The sequence below is a fragment of the Leptodactylus fuscus genome, chromosome 1 (assembly GCF_031893055.1).
Source record: "Leptodactylus fuscus isolate aLepFus1 chromosome 1, aLepFus1.hap2, whole genome shotgun sequence".
In the NCBI taxonomy this organism is placed as follows: Eukaryota; Metazoa; Chordata; class Amphibia; order Anura; family Leptodactylidae; genus Leptodactylus; species Leptodactylus fuscus.
In genome coordinates this window covers 56,377,533-56,397,526 of record NC_134265.1, presented here as the reverse complement: position 1 = coordinate 56,397,526, position 19,994 = coordinate 56,377,533, and the positions used below count along the sequence as shown (strand labels likewise).

General features: G+C 48.1%; 1 long non-coding RNA gene across 1 annotated transcript in view; it reads right to left on the bottom strand.

Annotated features, from left to right (window-relative positions):
• Window positions 1–18,736, bottom strand: part of LOC142200553 (uncharacterized) — a 221,536-nt gene extending 202,800 nt beyond the window's left edge. The window contains exons 1-2 of the long non-coding RNA XR_012715461.1: window positions 18,708–18,736; window positions 18,524–18,553 (exon numbers count right to left, since the gene is read on the bottom strand). This is a non-coding gene — a long non-coding RNA (uncharacterized LOC142200553). The remainder of the gene's footprint in view (window positions 1–18,523; window positions 18,554–18,707) is intronic.
• Window positions 18,737–19,994: the final 1,258 nt, after the last annotated feature.

Sequence of the window (19,994 nt, the reverse complement as noted above, 5' to 3'; positions counted from 1 at the left end):
TCCCCAATATATTCTTTGAATTCCCAGTCAGACACTCGGCACCTATATGGCAGTAGCAAGAAATGAGGGTATTTGTATTCCCAATATATTCTTTGAATTCCCAGTCAGACAATGCACTGGTATACCAGTAGTAAAAATTGTGGGTGCACGTAACCCCAATATATTCTTTGAATTCCCAGTCAGACACTGGCACTATATGGCAGTAGCAAGAAATGAGGGTATTTGTATTCCAATATATTCTTTGAATTCCCAGTCAGACAATGGCACTGTATACCAGTAGTAAAAATTGTGGGTGCACGTAACCCCAATATATTCTTTGAATTCCCAGTCAGACACTGGCACTATATGGCAGTAGCAAGAAATGAGGGGTATTTGTATTCCCAATATATTCTTTGAATTCCCAGTCAGACAATGGCACTGTATACCAGTAGTAAAAATTGTGGGTGCACGTAACCCCAATATATTCTTTGAATTCCCAGTCAGACACTGGCACTATATGGCAGTAGCAAGAAATGAGGGTATTTGTATTCCCAATATATTCTTTGAATTCCCAGTCAGACAATGGCACTGTATACCAGTAGTAAAAATTGTGGGTGCACGTAACCCCAATATATTCTTTGAATTCCCAGTCAGACACTGGCACTATATGGCAGTAGCAAGAAATGAGGGTATTTGTATTCCCAATATATTCTTTGAATTCCCAGTCAGACAATGGCACTGTATACCAGTAGTAAAAATTGTGGGGTGCACGTAACCCCAATATATTCTTTGAATTCCCAGTCAGACACTGGCACTATATGGCAGTAGCAAGAAATGAGGGTATTTGTATTCCCAATATATTCTTTGAATTCCCAGTCAGACAATGGCACTGTATACCAGTAGTAAAAATTGTGGGTGCACGTAACCCCAATATATTCTTTGAATTCCCAGTCAGACACTGGCACTATATGGCAGTAGCAAGAAATGAGGGTATTTGTATTCCCAATATATTCTTTGAATTCCCAGTCAGACAATGGCACTGTATACCAGTAGTAAAAATTGTGGGTGCACGTAACCCCAATATATTCTTTGAATTCCCAGTCAGACACTGGCACTATATGGCAGTAGCAAGAAATGAGGGTATTTGTATTCCCAATATATTCTTTGAATTCCCAGTCAGACAATGGCACTGGTATACCAGTAGTAAAAATTGTGGGTGCACGTAACCCCAATATATTCTTTAAATTCCCAGTCAGACACTGGCACTATATGGCAGTAGCAAGAAATGAGGGTATTTGTATTCCCAATATATTCTTTGAATTCCCAGTCAGACAATGGCACTGTATACCAGTAGTAAAAATTGTGGGTGCACGTAACCCCAATATATTCTTTGAATTCCCAGTCAGACACTGGCCACTATATGGCAGTAGCAAGAAATGAGGGTATTTGTATTCCCAATATATTCTTTGAATTCCCAGTCAGACAATGGCACTGTATACCAGTAGTAAAAATTGTGGGTGCACGTAACCCCAATATATTCTTTGAATTCCCAGTCAGACACTGGCACTATATGGCAGTAGCAAGAAATGAGGGTATTTGTATTCCCAATATATTCTTTGAATTCCCAGTCAGACAATGGCACTGTATACCAGTAGTAAAAATTGTGGGTGCACGTAACCCCAATATATTCTTTGAATTCCCAGTCAGACACTGGCACTATATGGCAGTAGCAAGAAATGAGGGTATTTGTATTCCCAATATATTCTTTGAATTCCCAGTCAGACAATGGCACTGTATACCAGTAGTAAAAATTGTGGGTGCACGTAACCCCAATATATTCTTTGAATTCCCAGTCAGACACTGGCACTATATGGCAGTAGCAAGAAATGAGGGTATTTGTATTCCCAATATATTCTTTGAATTCCCAGTCAGACAATGGCACTGTATACCAGTAGTAAAAATTGTGGGTGCACGTAACCCCAATATATTCTTTGAATTCCCAGTCAGACACTGGCACTATATGGCAGTAGCAAGAAATGAGGGTATTTGTATTCCCAATGTATTCTTTGAATTCCCAGTCAGACAATGGCACTGTTATACCAGTAGTAAAAATTGTGGGTGCACGTAACCCCAATATATTCTTTGAATTCCCAGTCAGACACTGGCACTATATGGCAAGTAGCAAGAAATGAGGGTATTTGTATTCCCAATGTATTCTTTGAATTCCCAGTCAGGAAATGGCACTGTATACCAGTAGTAAAAATTGTGGGTGCACGTAACCCCAATATATTCTTTGAATTCCCAGTCAGACACTGGCACTATATGGCAGTAGCAAGAAATGAGGGTATTTGTATTCCCAATATATTCTTTGAATTCCAGTCAGACAATGGCACTGTATACCAGTAGTAAAAATTGTGGGTGCACGTAACCCCAATATATTCTTTGAATTCCCAGTCAGACACTGGCACTATATGGCAGTAGCAAGAAATGAGGGTATTTGTATTCCCAATATATTCTTTGAATTCCCAGTCAGACAATGGCACTGTATACCAGTAGTAAAAATTGTGGGGTGCACGTAACCCCAATATATTCTTTGAATTCCCAGTCAGACACTGGCACTATATGGCAGTAGCAAGAAATGAGGGTATTTGTATTCCCAATATATTCTTTGAATTCCCAGTCAGACAATGGCACTGTATACCAGTAGTAAAAATTGTGGGTGCACGTAACCCCAATATATTCTTTGAATTCCCAGTCAGACACTGGCACTATATGGCAGTAGCAAGAAATGAGGGTATTTGTATTCCCAATAAATTCTTTGAATTCCCAGTCAGACAAATGGCACTGTATACCAGTAGTAAAAATTGTGGGTGCACGTAACCCCAATATATTCTTTGAATTCCCAGTCAGACACTGGCACTATATGGCAGTAGCAAGAAATGAGGGTATTTGTATTCCCAATATATTCTTTGAATTCCCAGTCAGACAATGGCACTGTATACCAGTAGTAAAAATTGTGGGTGCACGTAACCCCAATATATTCTTTGAATTCCCAGTCAGACACTGGCACTATATGGCAGTAGCAAGAAATGAGGGTATTTGTATTCCCAATATATTCTTTGAATTCCCAGTCAGACAATGGCACTGTATACCAGTAGTAAAAATTGTGGGTGCACGTAACCCCAATATATTCTTTGAATTCCCAGTCAGACACATGGCACTATATGGCAGTAGCAAGAAATGAGGGTATTTGTATTCCCAATATATTCTTTGAATTCCCAGTCAGACAATGGCACTGTATACCAGTAGTAAAAATTGTGGGTGCACGTAACCCCAATATATTCTTTGAATTCCCAGTCAGACACTGGCACTATATGGCAGTAGCAAGAAATGAGGGTATTTATAACCCCAATATATTCTTTGAATTCCCAGTCAGACAATGGCACTGTATACCAGTAGTAAAAATTGTGGGTGCACGTAACCCCAATATATTCTTTGAATTCCCAGTCAGACACTGGCACTATATGGCAGTAGCAAGAAATGAGGGTATTTGTATTCCCAATATATTCTTTGAATTCCCAGTCAGACAATGGCACTGTATACCAGTAGTAAAAATTGTGGGTGCACGTAACCCCAATATATTCTTTGAATTCCCAGTCAGACACTGGCACTATATGGCAGTAGCAAGAAATGAGGGTATTTGTATTCCCAATATATTCTTTGAATTCCCAGTCAGACAATGGCACTGTATACCAGTAGTAAAAATTGTGGGTGCACGTAACCCCAATATATTCTTTGAATTACCAGTCAGACACTGGCACTATATGGCAGTAGCAAGAAATGAGGGTATTTGTATTCCCAATATATTCTTTGAATTCCCAGTCAGACAATGGCACTGTATACCAGTAGTAAAAATTGTGGGTGTATATAGCCCCAATTCTATTGCTAGGGGACTTGCAGGGTATTTCTGGGGTGAAGGTGGGGGGGGCACACCGTTGGAACGGGTATCGGGGTATATATCGGGTATACGGGAATACACTGACAGTGTATTCCATTCAGGATCCTGGGAAAGCTGGGTTGCGGCGATTGAGCCCGTCAGTGCCACGTTACACTGACAAGCTTCTCCCTGGAATTTAGCTCTTATAAGAGCTGTTGGTTGTCTTCTCCTTCCTATCCTAGCCTGTCCCTGCCTACCCAGAATCTAAGCCCTAGCTAGCTGGACGGAAACCTCCGTCCTCGGTGAATTGCAAGCTCAGAATGACGCGAACCTGGGCGGCGCTGTTCTTTTAAATTAGAGGTCACATGTTTTCGGCAGCCAATGGGTTTTGCCTACTTTTCTCAACGTCACCGGTGTCGTAGTTCCTGTCCCACCTACCCTGCGCTGTTATTGGAGCAAAAAAGGCGCCAGGGAAGGTGGGAGGGGAATCGAGTAATGGCGCACTTTACCACGCGGTGTTCGATTCGATTCGAACATGCCGAACAGCCTAATATCCGATCGAACATGAGTTCGATAGAACACTGTTCGCTCATCTCTACTAATAAGGCCTCATATAGTGAAACGCAGCAATTTCATTAAGTTTTTTCCGCAGCATTTTTCCATCGCGTTTTTATCTGCAGATTTTCTTCCCTTAGGCTAAGGCCCCACTTGGTAGAAACGCAGCGAAAAAAAACGCTGCGTTTTACAGTACCAGCATAGTGAATGCAATTTTGTCTAATCCTAGCCCCACACTGCGGAAAAAAAAATGCGGAAAAGCTGCGTTTTTGAAAAATGCAGCATGTCAATTATATTTGCGGAAACGCTGAGTTGAGGACACCGATGAGCTGAATACACAGGCGATTAAAGCAGGAGCTGTCACAGCTCAGCTCCTGCTTTAACGCTGCGCTCCGGCTCTTGCATGTGTAGGCGCGATGTGATGACGTGACATCGCGCCTACAACTATGCGAGTGAGACTGCGCAGAGAGCTGTAGGGGAGCGTTGGAAGGTGAGTATAAGTGTTTTGTGGAACATAAAGAAGGGGGCCCATGAAACTGTGGGCAGATGAAGGCGGGGGATTGCATGACACTAGGGCAGACGAAGGGGGGGGGAGAACGGCATGACACTTGGGCAGATGAAGGGGGGAGAACGGCATGAGACTGTGGGCAGAGATGGGGGATATGAAACTGGGGGCAGATGAAGAGGTTATATGAAACGGTGGGAGAGATAGAGGGGGGACATACAATTTTTTTTATTTTTTTATGTAGATTGTGAGCCCCACATAGAGCTCACAATGTACTTTTTTCCCCCCCATCAGTATGTCTTTGGAATATGGGACGGAAATCCATGCAAACATGGGGAGAACATACAAACTCCTTGCAGATGGTTTTTCGTCCTTGGCGGGATTTGAACACCAGGACTCCAGCGCTGCAAGGCTACAGAGCTAACCACTGAGCCACCATGTGGCCCCTGAGACATATAATTTAAGGGTGACTGTAGGAGGATTATACTGTGTGAGGACACATGAAAAATTATAATAAGAATGATAATATTATAATGAGAATGGGCGGAGCTAAATTTGCCACAGTGCGCATTTTGTCCCTCTTTCTACTCTTCAAAGTTGGGAGGTGTGCATTATATAGTCTGTATTTCCTATTACTTTATAAAGCGAGGGAGCTATTTATTGACTGTATGATGGGTTTGTTTCCTATAGGGACTGATGCAGCTACATGATGGTAGGGACCATGGAGGAGATGAAGGCCTTACGTTATAGGGCACTCGGTACTGCTGTAGCATGAGCATGGATCTAGCAGCCATGACCCTTTGAGTATAACCCACTTACAGAAAATGAACAATTAGTGATGTGGAAATCATTTCTGAGGCTGTGATGATACAACTGTGAACGATACTGGATTCACCCCTTCATATAAGCCAGAAAAGCTCAGCTAAGGCTTAGTAGACTTTTCTCTCCGCATTTTTCTAGCGGATTTGGGGATGGAAACCCCGAACATAGTTGAAATGCTGATGTGAACCCAGCTGTACCTGCATCCTTCCCTCGTCACTATCCAGATTGTGTACAGAGATGCTTGGCGTTGACTAGACCGTTGTAAACAATCACCCATCTCAGCTTAGAGCAGTGACTGACTGTAGTGGTCCAGGTGATGTAACGTCATAGCTGCAGCCGCTTTCTATACAGAGAGGTAAGGCTGTCTCAGTGCAGAAATGGATTGGAGGATGCGTGTAATTATGAATGCATTTTTTATTTTGGATGCACGTACAACTAGGAATGGCGGGGCCCCGTGGCGAACTTTAGACATGCCCCCTCCAACTGACACCGATGTCGAAGACCTCGACCAGCCCCTTCCTCCGCACTCTATTATGTCCCTTAGTGGCCCCTGCACACAGTATTATGCCCCATAGTGCCCCCTGCACACAGTATTATGTCCCTTAGTGGCCCCTGCACACGGTATTATCCCCCATAGTGGCCCCTGCACACACTATTATGTCCCTTACTGGCCCCTGCACATAGTATTATGTCCCTCAGTGGCCCCTGCACACAGTATTATGTCCCTTAGTGGCCCCTGCACACGGTATTATCCCCTATAGTGGCCCCTGCACACACTAGTATGTCCCTTACTGGCCCCTGCACATAGTATTATGTCCCTTAGTGGCCCCTGCACACAGTATTATGCCCCATAGTGGCCCCTGCACACAGTATTATGTCCCTTGGTGGCCCCTGCACACAGTATTATGTCCCTTGGTGGCCCCTGCACACAGTATTATGCCCCATAGTGGCCCCTGCACACAGTATTATGTCCCTTACGGGCCCCTGCACACACTATTATGTCCCTTACTGGCCCCTGCACTCAGTATTATGTCCCTTACTGGCCCCTGCACACAGTATTATGTCCCATAGTGGCCCCTGCACACAGTATTATGCCCCATAGTGGCCCCTGCACACAGTATTATGTCCCTTACTGGCCCCTGTACACGGTATTATCCCCCATAGTGGCCCCTGCACACACTATTATATCCCTTACTGGCCCCTGCACATAGTATTATGTCCCTTAGTGGCCCCTGCACACAGTATTATGCCCCATAGTGGCCACTGCACTCAGTATTATGTCCCTTAGTGGCCCCTGCACACAGTATTATCCCCCATAGTGGCCCCTGCACACACTATTATGTCCCTTACTGGTCCCTGCACACACTATTATGTCCCTTACTGGCCCCTGCACACAGTATTTTGTCCCTTACTGGCCCCTGTACACACTATTATATCCCATAGTTGACACCCATAAACGATTATTATACTCTGGGGTCTTTTCAGACCCCAGAGTATAATAATTGGAGACCCGGTGGGAATAAAAACATAAAAAATTACTGTTTCTTACCTGTCCCCCAGCTCCTATGCTGTCTTCTCCGCTGCCGTTGTTCTGAAATGACGTCAGATGTCACATGACCTGGGACGCAGGCCGGGTTCATGTGACATCAGAGACGTCAGAGAGGACATCAGGAAGGAGGCCTGGCAGGATCGTGGAGAGGTAAGTAACTGTATTTTTTATGTTTATTACCTCTCCCGGTCCGCCGATCATTATACTCGGGGGTCTGCAAAACCCCTTTACTTGATCTAATGCTTGTTAGGATAGAGGTCTGTGCAGTACACGAATACCTCAACACGGTGGCTACCTCCATGAGGTAGTGGGCTACCTGGGCCTAGTCAGTGGCGGATCCAGGGTTTGCGGGGCCCTGGGCAATTGACTTTGGTGGGGCCCTACGTGCAGCGTGCTGCAGCAAATTAGGCCCAGCCCACTTTTATGTTGACTCCGCCCATTCTCATTCATTATTCATGTGATTCCACACAGTATAATCCTCCTACAGTCACCCGTAAATTATATGTCCCCCCTCCATCTCTCCCCCATTTTCATATACACCCTTCATCTACCCTTAGTTTCATGTCCCCCCTCTATGTCACTAGTTTAATGCCATTCTACCCCTTTATCTGCCCACAGTTTCATGTCCCCCCCCGTCTCTGCCCCAGTGTCATGCCGTTCTCCCCCTTCATCTGTCCCAATGTCATGCCATTCTCTCCCCCTTCATCTGCCCCAATGTCATGCCATTCTCCCCCCCTTCATCTGCCCCAGTGTCATGCCATCCCCCCCTTCATCTGCCCCAGTATCATACCATTCTCCCCCCTTCATCTGCCTCAGTGTCATGCCGTTCTCCCCCCCTTCATTTGCCCCAGTGTCATGCCGTTCTGTCCCCCTTCATTTGCCCCAGTGTCATGCCGTTCTCGCCCCTTCATCTGCCCCAGTGTCATGCTGTTCTCCCCCCTCCATCCACCCCAGTGTCATGCTGTTCTCCCCCTCCATCTGCCCCAGTGTCATGCCGTTCTCCCCCCTTCATCTGCCCCAGTGTCATGCTGTTCTCTTCCCCTTCATTTGCCCCAGTGTCATGCCGTTCTCCCCCCTTCATCTGCCCCAGGGTCATGCCGTTCTCCCCCCCCTTCATTTGCCCCAGTGTCATGCTGTTTTCTCCCCCTTCATCTGCCCCAGTGTCATGCCGTTCTCCCCCCTTCATCTGCCCCAGTGTCATGCTGTTCTCTCCCCCTCCATCTGCCCCAGTGTCATGCTGTTCTCACACACACACACACACGCGCTCACCTTTCCTCGTTCCCCCGCAGCTCTCTCCCTCATACACATATTGTAGGCGCGATGTGACGTCATCACATCGCGACTACAAATGCCGGAGCTCAGCGTTAAAACAGGAGCTGAGCTGTGACAGCTCCTGCTTTAAACGCCTGTGTATTCAGTTGAAATCGGGACATGCTGACCCAGGGCCGGCTCCAGGTTTTTATGGGCCCTTGGGCGACAGAGCCTCAGTGGGCCCCCTAGTAAAGGAGGCGGGGGAGTCGAGACACTGTGCGTCGCAGATGAAGCGAATGACGTCATGCAGGAGTGTGGCGTCACCAACGCCATACCTCCCAATTTTTAAAGAGTAGAAAGAGGGGTAAAATGTGCGGCAAATTTGGCTCCACCCACTTTTATGTTGATTCCACCCATTCTCATTCATTTATCATGTGCTCCCACACAGTATAATCCTCCTACAGTCACCTGTAAATTATATGCCCCTCCTCCATCTCTCCCCCAGTTTCATATACACCCTTCCTCTGCCCCCAGTTTCATGTCCCCCCTCCATCTCTGTCCCCAGTTTCATCACGTTCTCCCCCTTCATCTGCCCACAGTTTAATGTCCCCCGTCTCTGCCCCAGTGTCATGCCGTTCCCCCCTCCCCTTCATTTGTCCCCAGTTTCATTGGGCCCCCTCCACCTCTGTCCCCAGTTTCATGCCGTTCTCTCCCCACCCCCTTCATCTTTCCCAGTGTCACGCCGTTCCCCCCTCCCCTTCATTTGCCCCCCAGTTTCATTGGGCCCCCGCCATCTCTGTCCCTAGTTTCATGCCGTTCTCTCCCCACCCCCTTCATCTTCCCCAGTGTCATGCCGTCCCCCCCTCCCCTTCATTTGCTCCCCCCCCAGTTTCATGGGCCCCCTTCATTATGTTCCACATTAATATTTAATACAAAACAAACAATTACACTCACCTTCTATCACTCACCTTCCATCGTTCCCCCGACGCTCCTCTCTCCAGTCACATACGCGATTAAAGCAGGAGCTCTGACCTCAGCTCCTGCTTAGCTCCGGCCCGGCTTGCATGTGTAGGCGCGATGTGATGACGTCATCGCGCCTACACACGCAAGCCGGGCCGGAGCTTTAAAGCAGGAGCTGATCTCACATATTGTCTTCATATTGTATTGCACACCCTAAATGCTGACTGTTACGCTAGGTTCACACTAGCGTTCGGGTTTTCTTCTTTGGGTCCACTTGTGGAAATACAGAAAACCCTATCCGCTTAAAAAGTGGTTACTCGCAAACTCTATAAATCAGAATGTGGTCCAATGCATTTCTCCCTAAAATTGGCAAACAGTGAAGTCCTGCTTGTAACCTCCACATATTTTAGGTGGAATAAGGGATGGAGTCACCAAATGGTCACAGAACGCTAGTGTGACCGCAGGTTTATATGCTCTCCTAGCAGACTAACTACGAGCTTGTTACTACCTAAGAGGTTCCTGACGATTCAAACTGGTTATTATTATAGGTGAGGCAACCAACTTTTGTTTAGTTAGAGCCCAAATGAGCAGGTTTTTATTTTATACTTTACTTTGCTGCTGCATGTACCACTGACTGTTGGAGTGAATAAAACTCTACACTTTGGACTGACATCTTGGAGTCTGTGTCTGTGCCAATCACCTAGCAACCCCAGATCTTGACACTAGAAATAGGTGGAACTGGTGTTTAATTCTTTTATCAGTCTATGAATGTTCAGAATTTAACAGCACTACGTTATTACTTGTATTGGATTGTTGATGCTAGTTTTACATAGTTACACAACTAGAAGAGGTCACATTCACAATTGCATTGCAATGAACGTCCATAGCATACCTTTCCCCTTCTTGTGTGAATTTTGTAAATTCTATTTGCTAACTTAAATGTGAGGTTCTTGGCGCACAGTTTGTTCAATTGTGCGAGCCCATCTGCCACGTCAAGGCGACCTCATTCAGATGGGTCCCTACACTAAGACTTTACTTACTGACCCATGCTGACCCTCCCCCTATAGAAAAGCTCTCCGAAATCAAGTTCTTAGAAACTGTACTGTAGCAGTGAGTCTTTAAGAAGTTTATCTCCTGCCCTATATGTAAAGTGTTAGTGTAGGAACCCATCTTAATAAAGCCACAAAAGCAGCTGATGGGGTCAAGCATGTCCAATGATGACGACTCCTCTCCTCCTCTCCATTGCTGACTCCTTTTCTCCTCTCCTCCTCTCCATCGACAACCTTTCCTCTCCATCGACTCCTCCTCTACTCTCCATCGACTCCTCTCCCTTGACGATTCCTCCTCTCCTCCTCTCCATTGACGAGTTGTTTTCTCCTCTCCATCGAAAATCTTTCTTCTGCATCGACAACTCCTCCTCTCCATCGACTCCTCTTCCTCTCCTCTTTATCGACAACTCTTCCTCTCTCCTCCTCCTATTCATCAACTCTCTCCTCCTCTTTCCTCCTCTCCATCGACGACCTCTCCTCCTCTCCATCAACAATGACGACTCTACTCCTCTCTGTCGACAACCTTTCCTCTCTATTGACTCCCCCTCTCCTCTTCTCCTCTCCATCGACGACTCTTCCACTCCATTGACGACTCCTCTCCTCCACTCCATCGATGACTCCTCCTCTCCTCTCCATTGACGACTCCTTTTCTCCTATCCATCGACAACCTCTCCTCTCCATTGACTCCTCCTCTCCATCGATGACTCCTCCTCTCCTCCATTGATGACTCCTCCTCTCCATCGGCGACCTCTCCTCCTCTATCGTCGACTCCTTCTCTCCACTCCTCTCCGTCGACGACTCCTCCTCTCTTCTCTCCCTCTCCATTGACGAATCGTTTTCTCCTCACCATCGACAATCTTTCTTCTCCATCGACAACTCCTCCTCTCCATCGACTCCTCTTCCTCTCCTCTTTATCGACGACTCTTCCTCTCTCCTCCTCCTATTCATCGACTCCTTCTCTTCTTTCCTCCTCTCCATCGACGACTCCTCCTCTGTATCGATGACCTCTCCTCCTCTCAATCTCAATCAACGACGACTGCTCTCCTCCTCTCTGTCGACAACCTTTCCTCTCCATCGACTCCCCCTCTACTCTTCTCCTCTCTATCGACGACTCCTCCACTCCATTGACGACGACTCCTCTCCTCCACTTCATCGATGACTCCTCCTCTCCTCTCCATTGATGACTCTTTTTCTCCTATCCATCGACAACCTCTCCTCTCCATTGACTCCTCCTCTCCATCGATGACTCCTCCTCTCCTCTCTTCCTATCCATCGACGACTCCTCCTCCCCACTTCTCTTGTTTAACGACGTCCCCTCTCCTCTTCATCGACGACCTCTACTCTCCACTCCTCCTCTCCATCGAAGACTTCTCCTCTCTGCTTCTTCTTTTCCAGCTACACATCTTCTTCTCCTACTCCTTATCTATTTCTATCTCTTTCCCTCAATCCCTTCTCCTCAATGCCCTTCCCTTCAACCCTTATCCTCGTAACCTTTTTCTCCTCTACATCTACCCCTCCTGTTTTCCTACTCTTCCACTCTTCTCCGCCCACTGCTCCTCACCTCCTACCTCTCCTTTCTGTACTTCTACTCCTCTCCATCAACAACGACTCCTCCTCCTCCTCTCCATCAATGACTCCTCCTCTCCTCCTCTCCATCGACGACTCCTCCTCTCCATCGATGACCTCTCCTCCTCTCCATCAACGACGACTCTTCTCCTCCACTCCATCGATGACTCCTCCTCTCCTCTCCACTGACGACTCCATTTCTCCTATCCATCAACAGCCTCTCCTCTCCATTGACTCCTCCTCTCCATCGATGACTCCTCCTCTCCTCCATTGATGACTCCTCCTCCCATCGACGACCTCTCCTCCTCTCTATCGTCGACTCCTTCTCGCCACTCCTCTGCATCGACTCCTCCTCCTCTCCTCTCTTCCTCTCCATCAACGACTCCTCCTCCCCACTCCTCTTCATTGACGACTCCTCCTCTCTTCTGACGACTCTTCCGCTCCTCTTTATCGACGACCTCTACTCTCCACTCCTTCTCTCCATTGAAGACTTCTCCTCTCCGCTTCTTCTTTTCCAGCTACACATCTTCTTCTCCTACTCCTTATCTATTTCTATCTCTTTCCCTCAATCCCTTCTCCTCAATGCCCTTCCCTTCAACCCTTATCCTCGTAACCATTTTCTCCTCTACATCTACCCCTCCTGTTTTCCTACTCTTCCACTCTTCTCCGCCCACTGCTCCTCACCTCCTACCTCTCTTTTCTGTACTTCAACTCCTCTCCATCGACTCCTCCTCCTCCTCTCCATCAATGACTCCTCCTCTCCATCAACAACTCCTCTTCTCCTCTCCATCGACGACTCCTCCTCTCCATTGATGACCTCTCCATCAACGACGACTCCTCTCCTCCTCTCTGTCGACAACCTTTCCTCTCCACCGACTCCCCCTCTCCTCTTCTCCATCGACCACTCCTCCACTCCATTGACGACGACTCCTCTCCTCCACTCCATCGATGACTCCTCCTCTCCTCTCCAGTGACGAATCCTTTTCTCCTATCCATCAACAGCCTCTCCTCTCCATTGACTCCTCCTCTCCATCGACGACTCCTCCTCCTCCTCTCCATCAACAACTCCTCTTCTCCTCTCCATTGACGACTCCTCCTCTCCATCAACGACGACTCCTCTCCTCCTCTCTGTTGACAACCTTTCCTCTCCATCGACTCCCCCTCTCCTCTTCTCCTCTCCATCGACGACTCCTCCACTCAATTGATGACTGCTCTCGTCCACTCCATCAATGACTCCTCCTCTTCTCTCCATTGACGACTCCTTTTCTCCTATCCATCAACAGCCTCTCCTCTCCATTGACTCCTCCTCTCCATCGACGACTCCTCCTCCTCCTCTCCATCAACAACTCCTCTTCTCCTCTCCATTGACGACTCCTCCTCTCCATCAACGACGACTCCTCTCCTCCTCTCTGTTGACAACCTTTCCTCTCCATCGACTCCCCCTCTCCTCTTCTCCTCTCCATCGACGACTCCTCCACTCCATTGATGACTGCTCTCGTCCACTCCATCGATGACTCCTCCTCTTCTCTCCATTGACGACTCCTTTTCTCCTATCCATCAACAACCTCTCCTCTCCATTGACTCCTCCTATCCATCAATGACTCCTCCTCTTCTCCATTGACGACTCCTCCTCTCCATCGACGACCTCTCCTCCTCTCTTTCATCTACTCCTTCTCTCCACTCCTCTCCATGGTCGACTCCTCCTCTCCTCTCTTCCTCTCCATCGACGACTCCTCCTCCCCACTCCTCTTCATTGACGACTCCTCCTCTCTTCTGACGACTCCTCCCCTCCTCTTCATCGACAACCTCTACTCTCCACTCCTCCTCTCCATCGAAGACTTCTCCTCTCCGCTTCTTCTTTTCCAGCTACACATCTTCTTCTCCTACTCCTTATCTATTTCTATCTCTCTTTCCCTCAATCCCTTCTCCTCAATGCCCTTCCCTTCAACCCTTATCCTCGTAACCTTTTTCTCCTCTACATCTACCCCTCCTGTTTTCCTACTCTTCTCCGCCCACTGCTCCTCACCTCCTACCTCTCCTTTCTGTATTTCAACTCCTCTCCATCGACGACTCCTCCTCCTCCTCTCCATCAATGACTCCTCCTCTCCATCAACAACTCCTCTTCTCCTCTCCATCGACGACTCCTCTCCTCCACTCCATTGATGACTCCTCCTCTCCTCTCCATTGAGGACTCCTTTTCTCCTATCCATCAACAGCCTCTCCTCTCCATTGACTCCTCCTCTCCATCAACAACTCCTCTTCTCCTCTCCATCGACGACTCCTCCTCTCCATCGATGACCTCTCCTCCTCTCCATCAACGACGACTCCTCTCCTCCTCTCTGTTGACAACCTTTCCTCTCCATCGACTCCCCCTCTCCTCTTCTCCTCTTCATCGACGACTCCTCCACTCCATTGACGACTGCTCTCCTCCACTCCATCGATGACTCCTCCTCTCCTCTCCATTGATGACTCCTTTTCTCCTATCCATCGACAACCTCTCCTCTCCATTGACTCCTCCTATCCATCGATGACTCCTCCTCTCCTCCATTGACGACTCCTCCTCTCCATCGACGACCTCTCCTCCTCTCTATCGTCAACTCCTTCTCACCACTCCTCTCCATCAACGACTCCTCCTCTCCTCTCTTCCTCTCCATCGACAACTCCTCCTCCCCACTCCTCTTCATTGACAACCTCTACTCTCCACTCCTCCTCTCCATCGAAGACTTCTCCTCTCCGCTTCTTCTTTTCCAGCTACACATCTTCTTCTCCTACTCCTTATTTATTTCTATTTCTTTCCCTCAATCCCTTCTCCTCAATGCCCTTCCCTTCAACCCTTATCCTCGTAACCTTTTTCTCCTCTACATCTACCCCTCCTGTTTTCCTACTCTTCCACTCTTCTCCGCCCACTGCTCCTCACCTCCTACCTCTCCTTTCTGTATTTCAACTCCTCTCCATCGACGACTCCTCCTCCTCCTCTCCATCAATGACTCCTCCTCTCCATCAACAACTCCTCTTCTCCTCTCCATCGACGACTCCTCTCCTCCACTCCATTGATGACTCCTCCTCTCCTCTCCATTGAGGACTCCTTTTCTCCTATCCATCAACAGCCTCTACTCTCCATTGACTCCTCCTCTCCATCGACGACTCCTCCTCCTCCTCTCCATCAACAACTCCTCTTCTCCTCTCCATCGACGACTCCTCCTCTCCATCGATGACCTCTCCTCCTCTCCATCAACGACGACTCCTCTCCTCCTCTCTGTTGACAACCTTTCCTCTCCATCGACTCCCCCTCTCCTCTTCTCCTCTTCATCGACGACTCCTCCACTCCATTGACGACTGCTCTCCTCCACTCCATCGATGACTCCTCCTCTCCTCTCCATTGATGACTCCTTTTCTTCTATCCATCGACAACCTCTCCTCTCCATTGACTCCTCCTATCCATCGATGACTCCTCCTCTCCTCCATTGACGACTCCTCCTCTCCATCGACGACCTCTCCTCCTCTCTATCGTCAACTCCTTCTCACCACTCCTCTCCATCAACGACGCCTCCTCTCCTCTCTTCCTCTCCATCGACAACTCCTCCTCCCCACTCCTCTTCATTGACAACCTCTACTCTCCACTCCTCCTCTCCATCGAAGACTTCTCCTCTCCGCTTCTTCTTTTCCAGCTACACATCTTCTTCTCCTACTCCTTATTTATTTCTATTTCTCTTTCCCTCAATCCCTTCTCCTCAATGCCCTTCCCTTCAACCCTTATCCTCGTAACCTTTTTCTCCTCTACATCTACCCCTCCTGTTTTCCTACTCTTCCACTCTTCTCCGCCCACTGCTCCTCACCTCCTACCTCTCCTTTCTGTATTTCAACTCCTCTCCATCGACGACTCCTCCTCCTCCTCTCCATCAATGACTCCTCCTCTCCATCAACAACTCCTCTTCTCCTCTCCATCGACGACTCCTCTCCTCCACTCCATTGATGACTCCTCCTCTCCTCTCCATTGAGGACTCCTTTTCTCCTATCCAACAACAGCCTCTCCTCTCCATTGACTCCTCCTCTCCATCGACGACTCCTCCTCCTCCTCTCCATCATCAACTCCTCTTCTCCTCTCCATCGACGACTTCTCCTCTCCATCGACGACCTCTCCTCCTCTCCATCAACGACGACTCCTCTCCTCCTCTCTGTTGACAACCTTTCCTCTCCATCGACTCCCCCTCTCCTCTTCTCCTCTCCATCGACGACTCCTCCACTCCATTGACGACTGCTCTCCTCCACTCCATCGATGACTCCTCCTCTCCTCTCCATTGACGACTCCTTTTCTCCTATCCATCGACAACCTCTCCTCTCCATTGACTCCTCCTATCCATCGATGACTCCTCCTCTCCTCCATTGACGACTCCTCCTCTCCATCGACGACCTCTCCTCCTCTCTATCGTCAACTCCTTCTCACCAGTCCTCTCCATCAACGACTCCTCCTCTCCTCTCTTCCTCTCCATCGACAACTCCTCCTCCCCACTCCTCTTCATTGACGACTCCTCCTCTCTTCTGACGACTCCTCCTCTCCTCTTCATCTAAAACTTCTCCTCTCTGCTTCTTCTTTTCCAGCTACACATCTTCTTCTCCTACTCCTTATCTATTTCTATCTCTCCTTCCCTCAATCCCTTCTCCTCAATGCCCTTCCCTTCAACCCTTATCCTCGTAACCTTTTTCTCCTCTACATCTACCCCTCCTGTTTTCCTACTCTTCCACTCTTCTCCGCCCACTGCTCCTCACCTCCTACCTCTCCTTTCTGTACTTCTACTCCTCTCCATCGACGACTCCTCCTCCTCCTCTCCATCGATGACTCCCCCTCCTCTCCATCAATGACTCCTCCTCTCCATCAACAACTCCTCTTCTCTCTCCATCGACGACCCTTGGCATCCTGTTCGGGCCTATCGTGGTGACTCCTCCATTCCATCAATGACTTCTCTTCTCCTCTCCATCAACGACTCCTCTTCTCCTCTCCATCAACGACTCCTCCTCTCCATCGACGACTCCTCCTCTCCATCGATCATCGTTGACCCTAGGCATCCTGTTCGGGCCTATTGTGGCCTTCTAAATGATGTCGGCAGCCCTGGGGACCACTGAGGCCTGTGATTGGGCCTTAGTGGTTGAGTGGGTCACACCGATATCGTGATGCTTAGATGCAAGCATCATGATGTTGTTGTACCCCACGTGTCACTGTTGTCATTCCTCAAGTGTGCATTAATATATAATATACATACCATACCATTCACATGCTTTTTATATACATACCTGATACAAAACTGGACACCACTTACACAGATATTACATATATACTACCTGGATTCTTCTGATGCAATTCTTGTTCTTTGTCCTGCGTAGCAAAGATAAAACCATGTAAGTCAGCTACAAATAAAGTCTATGATAGAAGTGATCATTCAAATACAGGGAGAAAAGCTATAAATGTGCGCCATACGACTAGTGGTAAGGCTCTGTTCACATTGCGTTTGTGGCATTTGTGTGACACACATGTCTAGAAATACTTCTAATATAAACATCTAGTGGCTGTCTCTAACCCTTGTAACTGGGTGTCTCACAGGTACATATATCACCCATCACCATTGTAAAAATCCGTATTGCACAGTGTACATAGTACCTGCTGGCTGCACAGCGGAAATAATCCTACTGTCTATAAAATGGCTACAAGTATACGGCAGCCATGCTTTATCTGTCCCCCATAGACATATTTGGTGTATGTGCTGAGAGCATTTCCTACCACATGTACTAAGTGAAGACAGACTATGACTTGTGTTCCTAATGGATGGAAATAGAAGGCAGGACAGATGTCATTGGTTATAATGGTAGAAATATAATATCAGGACGTCAGGCTCTCACTGTTATACCTATGTAGTATAGCAGAGCTGACTGCGCTCTTCTGCCTGCCCTATAACATCCTAAACCTGACTGAGCGGAGATAACTGATGACAACTCATGTTACTGGACAGGGGAAGAAATCGTATTAAAAATGTCTGAAATATTAATGGAAATGTGTTTTATTTGTTATATAAATGATAGAGAGACGGAGTATAATAATTGTTTATGGGTGTCCACAGTGGGACATAATAGTGTTATCCCCCATAGTGGCCCCTGCACACAGTATTAACCCCCATAGTGTCCCCTGCACACAGTATTATCCCCCATAGTGGCCCCTCATTATGGGGGATAATACTGTGTGCAGGGGACACTATGGGGGATAATACTGTGTGCAGGGGCCACTATGGGGGATAATACTGTGTGCAGGGGCTACTATGGGGGATAATACTGCGTGCAGGGGCCACTATGGGGGATAATACCAAGTGCAGGGGCCACTATGGAGGATAATACTGTGTGCAGGGACCACTATGGGGATAATACTGTGTGCAGGGGCCACTATGGGGGATAATACTGTGTGCAGGGGCCACTATGGGGGATAATACTGCGTGCAGGGGCCACTATGGGGGATAATACTGCGTGCAGGGCCACTATGGGGGATAATACCGTGTGCAGGGGCCACTATGGAGGATAATACTGTGTGCAGGGGCCACTATGGGGGATAATACTATGTGTAGGGGCCACTATGGGGGATAATACTGTGTGCAGGGGCCACTATGGAGGATAATACTGTGTGCAGGGGCCACTATGGGGGATAATACTGTGTGCAGGGGCCACTATGGGGGATAATACTGCGTGCAGGGGCCACTATGGGGGATACTACTGCATGCAGGGGCCAGTACGGGGGATAATACCATGTGCAGGGGCCACTATGGAGGATAATACTGTGTGCAGGGGCCACTATGGGGGATAATACTGTGTGCAGGAGCCACTATGGGGGATAATACTGTGTGCAGGGGCCACTATGGGGGATAATACTGTGTGCAGGGGCCACTATGGGGGATAATACTGTGTGCAGGGGCCACTATGGGACATAATACTGTGTGCAGGGGCCACTATGGGGGATAATACTGCGTGCAGGGGCCACTATGGGGGATACTACTGCATGCAGGGGCCAGTATGGGGGATAATACCATGTGCAGGGGCCACTATGGAGGATAATACTGTGTGCAGGGGCCACTATGGGGGATAATACTGTGTGCAGGAGCCACTATGGGGGATAATACTGTGTGCAGGGGCCACTATGGGGGATAATACTGTGTGCAGGGGCCACTATGGGGGATAATACTGTGTGCAGGGACCACTATGGGGGATAATACTGTGTGGAGGGGCCATTGAGTGACATAATACTGGGTGCGGGGGCCACTATGGGGCATAATAGAGCGCGCAGGAATGCATAGGAGGGGTCAGTCGAGGTCTTCGGCGTCGGTGTCAGCCGGGGGGGGGGGGGGGCACTGTTCGTTACTGGAGAGAAGCTCATGTGAACAGAGACTAATACTGGTCAGTTAGTAACAGTCGCCCCCTAGTGTTACCTGTAATACAGTCTGTGTAATGATCGGTCATGTCTTAAGATCTTCAGTATAAGGATCAGATCCCGGTCACTTACCAGAGTCCTCCCGGCTGCAGAGTGGGCATGTGCACGTCCGTCTTCTCTCATCTACTAACTGACTGCAGACAACTGAATTTTCAAATTCCTGTCCTGCAATCCTATTGGCTGTGGCTGCAGTTACCATGGTGACTCATGCAGCCTGAGGATTTAACCCCTTAAGTACCAACCAGTGTTTTAGCACTAAGGCCTATCTCTATAGACATTGCTGTATGAGGTCTTGCTTATTGCAGTATAATATACATGTTACTAACTCATTCCCTGGTATTAACTCTTTATGAGGAGTG